This window comes from Cnephaeus nilssonii, assembly GCF_951640355.1.
Source record: "Cnephaeus nilssonii genome assembly, chromosome: X".
In the NCBI taxonomy this organism is placed as follows: Eukaryota; Metazoa; Chordata; class Mammalia; order Chiroptera; family Vespertilionidae; genus Cnephaeus; species Cnephaeus nilssonii.
The window spans coordinates 51,545,529-51,559,977 of NC_137071.1; positions in this window are offsets into that span (position 1 = coordinate 51,545,529).

Below are 14,449 nucleotides of genomic sequence, written 5' to 3' on the forward strand. Positions count from 1 at the left end.
TCCTTCTTTGCTTCCTATTTCTTTCTTTCTTTCTTTCTTTTTTTTTTTTTTTTTTTTTTTTTTACAGCAGACCCTTTAGCATTTCTTTCATTGCTGGTTTGGTGGTGATAAACTCCCTTAGCCCTTTTTTGTCTGTGAAGCTCCTGATTTCACCTTCAATTTTGATTGATAGCCTTGCTGGGTACAGTATTCTTGGATTGAGACTCTTCCTTTGCATGACTTTGCATATTTCATTCCATTCCCTTCTGGCCTGATGAGTTTCTGTTGAGAAATCAGTTGCTAGTCTGATGGGGGTTCCTTTGTATGTAACTGTCTGTCTCTCTCTGGCCGCTTTTAAGATTCTTACTTTGTCGTTGGTGTTTGCCAACTTAATTATAATGTGCCTTGGTGTCGGTCTTTTGGGGTTCATTTTGCTTGGAACTCTGTGAGCTTCTTGGATTTGTGTGGGTTTTTTCTTCCCTATATCAGGGAAGTTTTCTGTTATTATTTCTTCAAACAGGTTTTCTATTCCTTGCTCCGTTTCCTTTCCTTCTGGTACCCCTATTATCCTGATGTTGTTTTGTTTTGTGTTGTCCCGAAGTTCCCTTAGGCTCTCCTCATGCTTTCTAATTTTTGTTTCTAGAAGCTGTTGTAATTGGGTATTTTTTTCCATCTTGTCTTCTAGCTCACTTATGCGGTCCTCTGCTTCTTCTAGTCTACTCTTGATGCTTTCTATTGAGTTCTTTACAGCAGTGATATCATTTTTCATTTCTTCTTGGTTCTTCTTCATTTCCTCTTGGTTCTTACTCATATTGTCGAATTTGTCTTCCATCCTTTTCAGCCACCTTATGACCATTTCTCTGAATTCTTTCTCTGATAGGTTGTTTGCCTCTAATTCGTTTACTTCCTTTTCTGGTGATGCCTGCTTCTCTTTCCTATGGGGGCTATTTCTTTGTCTCCCCATGGTCTCTCTTCTCCTGATGTCTGGTTATATAGTTCTCTCTCTCTGGCGTTGATTTAAAGGTACAAAATACAACACAACCAGGCACAACACACAAGGCACTGAACAGAATTGTATTCACGATATTAATAACCTCCAATAAAGGTAACCACCAGAGAAAGACAAATTAGGGTATAGGATTGGAAGTGGGAGAGTAAAAAGAAAGAACAAAACAAAAAAAGGAAAAGAAAAAAAAGGAAGAGAGACAAGAACAAGAACAATACTAAGAGAGAAAAGGGGAACAAACTATATATATGGGGAGTAGACTCCACTAGAACAACCACTAATCCCAGCAAATTCCAGCAACACGAGCCTGGAGATTAATACAAACTGCAACACCAACTAATATCAAGTGAGGCAAGGGAAAACAAAAGTAACAAATACAAAGCAAACAAAAGAACCAACCAAACAAGCAAAAAGAATAATCAAAACAATCTCATAAAAAAGCATAAAAATTCAATCTAATCAACATTCAAGCAAGCAACAACAAAAGGCCAGAGAGAAAAATAATTTTTTTAAGGTAGCGTAGAGAGAGGTATGTATGGATTTGGAGCAGGGGGTTGGGAATTAGATATATAAGTAGGGTGAAATTTTAGCAGAGGGTAAACTGAAAATGTAGGGAAAATCTATAGCCAGAAAGGGTTAAGAAAAACAGGAGACCAAAAGGGGAAAGGTTAGGAGGAGAGTGATGGCAAAATGTTAGCGTTGAGATAGGGTAAGGGAAAGATGCAAATAGAATGTAGGACACTAATCCCAAAATACAAGAAAGAGAAAATCAAATGACATTAAAAAAAAAAGTAAAATAATAGTAATAATAATGCTGATTGAAAATAAAAATGTAATAATTAAAAAGGTGAAAATCGAGTGAGGAAAAAAGTTTAGTTTCTTAAGTAAAAGATGCAAAAAATGAAAATTAAAAAAAATAGAATAAAAAAATTTTTTAAAAAATTGAAAAAAAATTAAAAATTAAAAAATAGGAAGACTAAAATGTGCAGTAGCGGCTGTCATTCACTTCCTCTAATATTCTGTTTGGTATGCCTGTTTCCCATTCTGGGCGGTATTTCAGTTCAGCTTCGTTGCACTGCTTCTCAGTGTTGTAAGCCAGTCCTGCTTTTTGAGCCGGCCGTGTCTTAATTTCTCATATTTATTTTTTATTACACCAGAGACAATTAGCGTTTCAGCCCCTGGGTGGCAGTGTTTCTGAATTGACTTCCGAGCCTCTCTAGCTTTTTTTTTTTTTTTCCCCCTCTATGACACTCACTACAGGTTTGTGGAGGTATGCGCCTCTCTGATGGTCACACCCAGCTCTGTTCCCAGGTTCTGAAAAAAAACTTCCCCCTGCAGTCTTTCAGGGTTTTTCCACCTGGGTTTTCCTATGTATTGGGCTTAGTAATCAGAGTTGGAAAGAGCCCAAGTGTGCGGACAGTGGGTCTGTGCGCCAGACTAAGTAGCCTGCACTCCTTTGAAAATTCTTAGTCTGATCCTCCTCGTCAGATTAAAATGAGTTGCTTTTAAGAGGTCACTTCTGTTAGCAGCTCAGAGGACCCCCTTCCACATTCAAGGATCACGGCAGTTCCAACTGCCACCGATTTTTCTAGGCTCAGACCACCCGGTTCCTGCTGGTCTTGCGGCTCGCGCACTTCCCTCCCACCGTGGGGATTAGAAACCACACCTTATTTCAGGAGAAATCTGACCTTTCCGTGGTGCAGTGGAGTTCCTTTGAATCTGAATGTTTGCGCCGATAGGGGACCGGTGTTCTGGTGCTCGCAGCTGTTCAGTGTTTGCAGTTGTCGCGGAAAATCAGGTTTCCAATAAAGTCCTCCTTTCCTTGCAAGATGGCGAGGCGCCCGGTGAGCCCGCAGCTCCGGGAGGAGGCCCAGCCCCTGTGGGTGCTGCATGGTCAGGGGAGCCCTGGCCAGCACTCCCCCGCCTTCTCCTGGAGTTTAGCTGTCCCTTGGCTTGCCAATATACAATCCCCCTGCGAACCTCTGCTGCTCCTACTCTCTGTCCCAGGACCAGACTCCAAACAGGACTCTATTCCATCGCCATTTTTTTTCCTCCTCTCAACAATAAAGATTTTTAAAAATTAAAGAAAACAAACTTCTTCCAATGTCCTTAAATAGTTTACAAGAATATAATTTTAAAATAAAATCCATTGTTTTTAAATATATTATGTGCTTAAACTAAATTTTGAAAGAACAGAGAGAAAGTATATTCATCTAATATTAAAACTGAAGTGTTCTTCATCGTCATACATGCAGTCACAGAAGTCACAAAGGAAATTGTTTCATTACATCAAACAAATGCATATAACAGCAAAAGCATAGTCAACAAAAGAAAACACAGATAAATAGAATTTCTTCAAATTAGAAGCACTTTTTGCATCAAAGTATAGTATCAATAGAGTTAAATGGATGAAAATATTTGAAAATTATATATCCAAGAGAGGATTAATATCCAGAATATATTAATGACTCTTAAAACAACAAAAATAAGGAAAAAACCAAATAATTTAAAAATGGGCAAAGGACTCAAATAGACATTTGTACCACGTTTTAGTTTCAGGTCATCCTTTGTGAAAAAATGTGGGCCATAAATAATTAGGGAAAGGCAAATCAAAACCACAGTTATAGACCACTTCACACCCATTAAAATAGCTACTATAAAAAAATAAAAACAGAAAATAGCAAGTATCTGTGAGGATGTGGAGAAATTTGAAACTTTATCCATTCCTGAGGAATGTAAAATGGTGCAGACACTACAGAAAACAGTATGGTCGGGGGTGGGGGGTTGGGGGGGAAAATAAACATAGAATTACCATATAATCCAGCAATTCCACTTCTGGATGTACAACCGAAAGAATTGAAGGCAGGGTCTCAGATATTTTTCTACCCATCTTTATAGCAGCATTTTCTAATAGCGAAATATTGTACAGTCCAAATGTTCATTGACAAAGAAATGAATAAACAAAATGTCAGCCTTAGAAAAGAATGATTTTTTTGCATTCATTTATTTATGTATTCATTTATTTCAATTACAGTTTATATGCAATATTATTTTGTGTTAGTTTCAGGTGTATAACATAGTGATTGGACAATTGTATATCTTACAAAATCTTCCCCCCAATATTTCCAGTACCTTCCTGGAAATTCTGACACATATTACAACATAGGTGAACCTTGAAGACCTTATGCTAAATCAAATAATCCAGACACAAAAAGGTAAATTCTGTATTATTCCACTTATATGATGTGCCTAGAGTAGTCTCTATGAAGAGATAGAATGTAGAATGGTGGTTTCCAGGATCTGGAAGCAGGTGAGAATAAGAGTTTTTGTTTAATTGGTACAGAGTTTTGGTTTTAAAAATTGCAAACATCCTGGATGTTCAGGATGATCACACAATAATGTAATTGTACTTAATGCCACTGAACTGTACATCTAAAACTGGTTAAAATGTTCACTCAATAGTATTGTGAATATCCATCTTTACTTCTATGTAGTTATAATGCATCTGTGGAATCATATTCAGTCTTGCCCCCAGAATTGTAACTGTGAGTGAAATAGGGACAGCAAGTATTCCTTCTGAGCATGTTCTCCTCAAGGATTCCTTTTTCAATAATTCTCATGGAATATGTTAACAGAGTTGTTAAGAATATGACAAAAATACATTGTCTTCCCCCAGTAGAATATAAATTTCATGATTTTTTGGCAGAGATTAGTCTTCCTTATTTATTGCTGTATCTCCTTGCCTGGCTCATAATATATACTCAAGAAATATTTTCTCATATACATTGAAGCAATGGAAACGAATATATAGAAACATTACTGGTCTAAAGACAGAACAGGTCATTAGAAATACTATATATGTGCTTACTTATTTGCAGCAACCCAATGCAGATTACAAGTTCATCATGGCTATGGTATCTGCCTCCATGAGTCTACTCTTATAAGGAACAGCATCCAGTTAGATTAACTGGTTCTGGTTGAGTTTGTCAAACAATTTGCCTCATTTTATAGTCATCTCAATGATGTAAAGTTGGCCTCATTGAGATTTAACATCTCTTCTATAAAATGTATAGAATTTAATGTTGGGATACAAAAAAATGGTTGATACTAGAGAGGAAAATCCAATATAGAACACAACATATTCTTGATTATGACAAACCTGGAGTGAAACAGTGATATAGCTAATTATTCAAAAGTTATTTGTATTTGGCTTTAGAATTTGGATACTTATGCTTGAATATGAAGATGTTTTGGAACTACACTATATAAAGTTTCAATAATTAAATTAAACCATAACATAAAGACCAATGGAAAAAGATGAAAAGTCCTTCAAATTCCCTAATCTATTTCCTGCTAACAGCTACTTCCATCCCCATTCTCACTTCTGAAAGTAAACATAGCATCACTTAAACCCCCAGAGCAAGGGCTATGGGCCAGGTACAGAAACTCAGCAGGGCAAAAAGCCCTGGATGCCTAGCAAGGGGCAAAACTGGGAAAACAAAAACCTTGTCCCCAGAGTAACCTATCCTCCCCTAGCATATCACTGGTCATGTGGTTGAGACCCCCTGACCTTTTCCTCCATAAAGATAACATCTAGGCTTCAATTGTATTTCAGCTCTAGGCCCAGAAAAGCAGCAAAACCAGACAAGTGGCACTGGGGCTGCCTCAGGACCAGCTACATTGACTAATGACTCCTTGCCCTGGCACTGACCAATCAATGGAGACCATGACCCTGAAAGAGCACATCTGGAATGCTGATTAATATTATATTAAGACCCTTCCCTGAGACCTCCCCTAAGATTTCCACCTGCAAGAGAGAGATAAATATGCTTAGGGCAAAGGCCCCAGCTTGCTCTCTCCCTCCCAGGAGCATGTCCACTGGCACATACCCCCCAACCTCTATGGGACCCCATGAGACTTGCAACCAGGGGAGCAATGGACAGCAGCAGCTTGTCTGGGGCTTACACCCTGATCCTGTCTCCAAGGCTCCCTTTTCTCTGACTCCTCACTGAGCCAGAGCAGCCCAGCCTAGGCTTTCTTGTTGCTTCTTCTATGTCCCTCCTTGTTTCATTGTTGCAATATATTTTGGCTGCCATCATCGACCCAATGTTCTCTTGGCTCTGTGCTGTGCAGCCCTTTCCTTTGGATATCCCATTCCCCATCCCCTTTCCCTAAATAAATTCAGTTTTTCTTAAACCACCATCTGAGATGGCTATTTAGCCTGCCCATGCACCACCATGCTAATCCACCATGTTCACCTGTCAATCACCTCTCATAAAAAACTAACATTCTACAACAAATGTACAAATAACAAATCTGCCTTTCTTTCTAAAAAGAAATTAAGTGAAAAGTAATAAAATAATAAAACTGGTTAAAATGATAAATTTTATGTTATGTATATTTTACCACAATAACAATGTTGAAAAAAACAAACCAACAAACAAAAATATAAACAATATTATAAGTAAAATGAGCACTAAGCAAAAATAGATGAAATATGTATACATTGAAGCAATGGAAACTAAAACTCTTATATGTATTTCAGCTATTAGTTGCAAAAACTCTTATACTTTAAAGACACTATCTTAGTAGGTATAAAAAGATATGTATCATACTGGTGGAAAATATTGCAAAACACATATGTGATAAAGGACATATCTAGAATATGCATAGTGTCTTGGCCAGTTGCTCAGTGGTTAGAGTGCTGGGTTGTTTCAACTAATAGATTAAATATATATATATGTGTGTGTGTGTGTGTGTGTGTGTGTGTGTGTGTGTGTGTGTGTGTGTGTAAAACAAAGAAATGATTACTATATAAAGAGAATTGACAGTGGCTAAAGGAAAAAGAATAAGAATTTCAAACTTTGGCAAAGATGTAGAGAAATTAGAACTCTCAGATATTGCTACCAGGAATTTACCATATTTTTCAGTGTATCAGGTGCCCCCATGTATAAGATACCCCTCACTTTTCCAACCCAAAATTAGAAATCAATATTTTAAATATAAAACAGAACACATTTTTATTTAGTAATTACCACAGCTAATGTTTATATACCGGTACTATGCTATTATGCAGCATATCACTTTATTCAGCCTCTGTTGTATCACTGCTCTCTTCATCACTATTAGTTCCAGACATATCAAGTTCTTCAACTTCTATTATATCACTTTTGTCTTCTGAGTCACTGTCTATATGTGAGATCATCCTCATAAACTGGTGGCATTTTCCGAGTTAACTTTGTTTGTGTTCTCCTGGACAACCCTTCTCTCCTCATGAAAGTGAAGCACCATTTTGCCTTTCCTGTAAAATCAACAGTGTTCATTTCACTTGCAAACATTCTTGCCTGACATTGGATAAGCTTGGTTGACACACATAAGCCACTCTGGTGCTGCTCTATAATCCATGTCTTAAGCCTCTGCTCCAAGTTTGCCCATTTTGCTGGTTTTCCTCTTAAGGACTTCTTTTTTGGCATCTTAAGGAGTTGTTCTTCCTGTTTTCTCCACTGTCTGATCATACACACAGTGGGAGGAGGTCCAAATTGTCTCTCTGCAGCTCTATTTCCATGCTCTTTTGCATAGCTGATTACATTCAGTTTGAATTATGCAGAGTAAGACAATCACTTATCAGTATTTATCTTTTTATTTTTTGACATCTTCATGGGCTTAGAACGCTCTGGTCCCTGTTGCATCTGCGCACTCTCCACCTCCAATTACAGCATCAGCTGACTTCGGTAACAATAAGGCTTGTGATTGGAGGAAGCCTGTTTGACAAGGTATGGGCAACTAGGCACCAGTGCAGCTCCCTCCTTGACTGACTTCCATGTATAAGACACCCCACGATTTTCAGTCTAATGATTTTAGGGGAAAATAAAGCATCTTATACATGGAAAAATATGGCATATTGGTATAAAAACTTTGGAAAATTCTTTGGTACTATCTACTAAATCTAAACACATACCTCTTCTAGGACCCAACAATTTCACATTTAGGCATATACATTCAAAAGCATGTAAAATAATGTTCATATCAACATTATTTATTTTTAATATAACTCTGTGGATGACAGTAATAATGGCCATTTTTTTGAGCACACCACTGATACACTGAATATTTCCAACATATATATAGAGTGATTTCTATTGTCAGTCCCATTTTTCAGTTGGAAACTGAGGCTGAAATAAGTAGAATGGTAAGACACCTAGTAGAGTTCCTCAGTCAGTTATGCTTGGGTTTAAATCCAACATCCACTGATCATTTACTATGGAGTGTCCTGGGTAAGTCTCTGTCCTACTCTTAGCCTCAGTTACAATATCAGTCAGAGTGACTTAATCTGCATTCCTTATATCTCTCTCAGTAGCATAGAGGGCCCAATGATTAACAATTGAAGCCAAGATCCATAGTACCAAGAGATTCCTGCCCTGCATAGGCTGAACTAGGATGAAATCTGGACCAGGAAGCTGTGGGAGAATAGGGAGATGGAGAATAGTCTTGGCCTACTCTGACAGCTCTGAGAGGCCAGACTAGGCTTAGAAAAATATTTACCAGGCTGTGAGAGTCTCCCAAGCATTGAGCCTGCTGAAGTAAAGGCTCACCCAGATCCCCATAGACTATCACATGGGGATTGTGCTGTTTATAAAGCATTTTCACATTCATTATCAAGCCTTACAATTAACCTCATCTGTGGGAAACAGCCCAGAGCTATGCAGTGGAGAAAAGGGAGGGGGTCTCACAGAGACTTCATTTGACTAATGCCTAAGTCTCAGAAAAACTAAAAGATAATTCCTTAGTGGTACTAAAAAACCTTGCTTGGCCTGAGCCCTGATCTTCCTATGGAGTTTCACTCCTGCTGCTAGCCACTCTGCTTCCTGCAGTGAGTTTAACTCTCTGATTAATCTCTAGGTGAAGAAAAAAATCAAAATTTTCAGTCAAATAAAGGCTAAACCACCCTGCCTGTCTACTTCCCTCTCCTACCTCCCAACTCCTCCATCCGACTCCCACCCATTCCTTGGAAATAAACAAATAGAAACACAAAACAAGAGTTACCCTGAAGCTAAGTTCTGCCAAGCACTGGACAATATTCTTACTGGCTTCTTTTCCAGACATCCTTGGAGCTGGGTCAAATGGTGATTTCTAGTCTATAGTTCCAAGGTCACTTATTGATTTAACATACAAGTATTTTCTACCATGTGCATGATACTCCACTCTTCAGGGCTCAAACATATGTCCCCACACCATTTCACAATGTTCAAATTTTAAGTTTCCTCAAAAAACTAAAAATGTAACTCCCATTTGACCCAGTAATCCCACTTCTAGGACTATATCCCAAGGAATCAGAAACACCAATCAGAAAGGATATCTGCACCCCTATGTTCATAGCAGCACAATTTACAATAGCTAAGATTTGGAAACAGCATAAGTGCCCATCAGCAGGTGAGTAGATTAAAAAACAGTGGTACATGTACACAATGGAATACTACGCTGCTGTAAAAAAGAAGGATCTCTTACCATTTGCAACAGCATGAATGGACCTGGAGAGCATTATGCTAAGCAAAATAAGCCAGTTGGAGAAAGATAAATATCACATGATCTCACTCATTTTTGGAATATAATGAACAACACAAACTGATGAACAAAAATAGATCCAGAGACATAGAAGCATTGAACAGACCATCCAACCTCAGAGAGAAGGCAGGGGAGGGAGGGGGTAAGAGATCAACCAAAGGACTTGTATGCATGCATATAAGCATAACCCATAGACACAGACAGTAGGGGGGTGAGGGCATGTGCTGGGGGTTGGAATGGCCGGGGAGAGGTCAATGGGGGGGAAATGGAGACATATGTAATACTTTAAACAATAAAAAAATTAAAAAAAAAAGAATATCTGGAGGCACTTCCTATTCCAAAAAAAAAGGTGTTCAAATTTCAGAAGATTCTGATACAACCCCAAATAACTCTAAAGTGAATAAGAATAGTATAGTTAATTGGTGAGGGGAGTTGATAACAGGATTCAGACAAAAGAAAGAGCAATTTCTGAGAAGAACATCATCACATAGGACTTTATGGAGGGGGCACTTTAGTTGAACCTTGAACAATAAGGCGACTTTAAACAATTACTATGGAGGAAAAGAATAGATGAAGGAAATTACATAAGCAAAGATATATTTTTCAATGGAAAGAGTGTTTATCTGGGAGTCAAAAAACCTGAATTCTGTGCTTCACTTCCTTAAAGAATAACTTCTCTCAGATCCTTAGTTTCCTCATAGGTAAAATGATAATATTGGTTAGGTAACTCTTAAAGGTCCTCCATATACTTCCATCCTGGGAACTATTATTTTAAACTCTTTAAAAATAATAGTTTTTTTAGGATAGAATAGGTAAAAAAAATGCAATGGTGATTGGGTCCATATTACAAAGAGTATTGAATGCCATGTCTGGAAGCCTGAACAAAGAAAACAGAAACCAAGCCCCAGGCCTAATCCCTGAGGTTGTACACTTAACATGGTTCCAATTCAAGAACATGAACTTTGCAGTCAGGGTGGTCTAGGATGGGAACCTAGCTTTAATACACACTAGTGGTTCATTTAAAAAAACAGTCATGATACTTCTCTGAGCCTCAATTTCTTCATCTCTAAAATGGGAATTATAATAAATAATTCATGCGGTTGTTGTGAAGGTTAAATTAGATCATGAGTACAAAGTGCCTACAGGTATGTTACTTTCTTGCCCCTTAGTCCCTTCCTCCAGTGTCATGCTTTAATGAGTCTTTGTTGACCAATTACTTTTGTTCCTTCTCCTCCTCCTTCTTCTCCAAAGCAGGTTTCAATACATATCCAGAATCCAACCACTTCTCTCCATGCCAAATGCCATTCACCTGAGTTATTGTAAGTCTTTTCATGAATCAGCCCAATTCTCTTTCGCCCATTTAAAGACTTTTCTTAATCCAACAGCCAGAGTGATAGCTTCAAAATTTAAGTCAAATCATGTCACTAGACTAATGAACAGAACAGAGAACCCAGAAATCGACCCAAGACATTATGCTTAATTAATATTTGACAAAGGAGGCAAGAGCATACAATGGAGTCAAGACAGTATCTTCAATAAATGGTGTTGGGAAAATTGGACAGATACATGCAAAAAAAATGAAACTGGATCACCAACTTACACCATACACAAAAATAAACTTAAAATGGATAAAGAACTTAAATGTAAGACAGGAAACCATAAAAATCCTACAAGAAGCCATAGGCAGCAAAATAGCAGACATTTGTCGTAGCAATATATTTAACGATTCAGCTCCTAGGGCAATTGAAACTACCAATAAAGTAAACAAATTGGACTACATCAAAATAAAAAGCTTCTGCAGAGCGAAAAAAAACCATCAACAAAACAAGAAAGCCCACTGCATGGGAGAACATATTTGCCAATGCTATTTCAGATAAGGGTTTAATCTCCAAAATTCACAGAGAACTCATACAACATAACAAAAAGAAGATAAACAATCAAATTTAAAAATGGGCAAAGGACCTAAGTAGACATTTTTTGAAAGAAGACATACAGAAAGCCAAGAGACATATGAAAACATGCTCAAAGTCACTAATCATCCGAGAGGTGCAAATCAAAACAACAATGTGGCACTGTCTCACACCTGTCAGAATGGCTATCATCACCAAATCAACAAACGACAAGTGCTGGCGAGGATTTGGAGATAAAGGAACCCTCTTGCACTGCTGGTGGGAATGCAGACTAGTGCAGCCACTGTGGAAAACAGTATGGCATTTCCTCAAAAAACTAAAAATGTAACTCCTATTTGACCTAGTAATCCCACTTCTAGGACTATATCCCAAGAAAACAGAAACACCAATCAGAAAGGTATCTGCACCCCTATGTTCATAGCAGCACAATTTACAATAGCTAAGATTTGGAAACAGCCTAAGTGCCCATCAGCAGATGAGTGGATTAGAAAACTGTGGTACATCTTCACAATGGAATACTACGCTGCTGTAAAAAGAATGAATTTTTACCATTTGCAACAGAATGGATGGACCTGGAGAGCATTATGCTAAGCGAAATAAGCCAGTTGGAGAAAGATAAATATCACATTATGTCACTCATTTGTGGAATATAATGAACAACATACACTGATGAACAAAAATAGAACCAGAGACATAGAAGCATCGAACAGACTGTCAAACCTATGAGGGAAGGTGGGGGGTAAGGGGGTAAGAGATCAACCAAAGGACTTCTATGCATGCATATGAGCATAACCAATGGACACAGATGGGGGGGCAGGGGGGAAGGCATGTGCTGGGCAGTGGGGGCAGCTAGGGAGTGGTCAATGGGGAAAAAAAGGAGAGTTATGTAATACTTTAAACAACAAAGAATTTAAATTAAAAAAACAAAATCTACAATGACTCCCTACCTCACTTGGAGCAAAACTAGAATTTTTATAATGACCTTGCATTTTAGTTTTTGGACCTCATCTACTCTTTAGCCACACTGTCTTCCTTGCTGTTTCTCAAATAGAAGATAAGAATTCTCTTTTCTCTTGTTGTTCCCTCTATCTGGATCCTCTCCTCATAGCTCATTCCATCACGTCTTCTATGTTTTATATAAATGTTATTTCTAAGTGAGATCCTCTCAGACCACCACATTTAAAATTGCAACACCCTCCAGTATTCCCTATCCTACTTCCTTCTTTCTTTGTCTTCATAGCATTATTATTATCTGACATACCAGAAAATTTAATTACTTATTAGTGCCTTTTCCCACTAGAATATAAGCTTAGTAAGGCCAGGAGCTTTGTCTGTTCACTATTGATGTCTCCATTTATAGAACAGCGTCAATAAATATTTGTTGAGTGAATTGGTGGACACAGTACAGTGGTCCCATATTGTGTACCAAGCATTAAGTTAAGCAGTTTGCATACATTATGTCTGTAAATCCTGTTACTTTACACAGGGAAAAACCCTGCAACTCCCATAGGTTAGGTGATATTCCCAAAGCAAAAGAAGGATTTGTTAATGGGGATGCCAGCTTGGATTGAACTTTATAGACTAGCATATTCCCTGAGTAGGATTATAGCCTAGACTAAAGGTTGTGGTAGGTTTTTCTGGAGCAGGGGATAAGGAGAGAAGGAACACTGAGATACATGTTGTTTTTGTAGTCAAGAGGTGATCTGGTTTCTTGAAGCAAACTCTTGAGTGCATTGGCATCTACTTAGTAAGCCCATGTCTTTTTCAACAATTGGAGCTTTACAAAGGAAACCTCTTCAAATGTAAAAGAAATTTGGGAACTGAACTGCCAGGTGTTTGAAACTGCAGGAATTTGGGCCCATAGGGCACTGGCTTTATTTATTTATTTATTTATTTATTTATTTATTTATTTACTAGAGACGTGGTGCACGAAATTCATGCACTGGGGGTGGGTGTCCCTCAGCCCAGCCTGCACCCTCTCCAATCTGGGATCCCTCAGGGGATGTCCAACTACCAGACATCCCTTTCACAATCTGGGACTGTTGGCTCCTAACCGCTCACCAGCCTGCCTGCCTGCCTGATTGCCCCTAACCGCTTCTGCCTGCCAGCCTGATCACCTCCTAACCGCTCCCCTGCCAGCCCAATGGCCCCCAACTTCCCTCCCCTTCTGGCTTCATCGCCCCTAACTGCCCTCCCTTGCAGGCCTGTTTACCCGAACTGCCCTCCCTTGCAGGCCTGGTCACCCCCAACTGCCCTCCCCTGCCAGCCTGGTTGCCCCTAATTGCCCTCCCCTGCAGGCCTGGTTGCCCCCAACTGCCCTCCCCTGCTGACCATCTTGTGGTGGCCATCTTGTGATGGCCATCTTGTGATGACATGGGGGTGGCCATCTTGTGAAGCCGTGAGGGTGTCGTGCAAGGGCATGATGCCACCTAGGCTTTTATTATATACTAGAGGCCCGGTGCACGAAATTTGTGCACGGAGGGGGGTTGTCCCTCAGTCCAGCCTGTACCCTCTCCAATCTGGGACCCCTCAAGGGATGTCCAACTGCCCGTTTAGGCCCGATCCCAGGGATCGGGCCTAAACGGGCAGTCAGACATCCCTCTCACAATCCAGGACTGCTGGCTCCCAACTGCTTGCCTGCCTGCCTTCCTGATTGCCCCTAACCGCTTCTGCCTGCCAGCCTGTTCAGCCCTTAACCACTCTGCTGCCAGCCTGTTTGCCCCCAACTTCCCTCCTCTGCCGGCCTGGTTACCCCTAACTGCCCTCTCCTGCAGGGTTGATCACCTCCAACTGCCCTCCCTTGCAGGCCTGGTCCTTCTCAACTGCCCTCCCTTGCAGGCCAGGTGCCTCCCAACTGCCCTCTCCTGCTGGCCATCTTGTGGTGTCCATCTTGTGTCCACATGGTGGCAGGACCTTTGACCACATGGGGACAGCTATATTGTGTGTTGGAGTGATGGTCAATCTGCATAGTACTCTTTTATTAGATAGGATA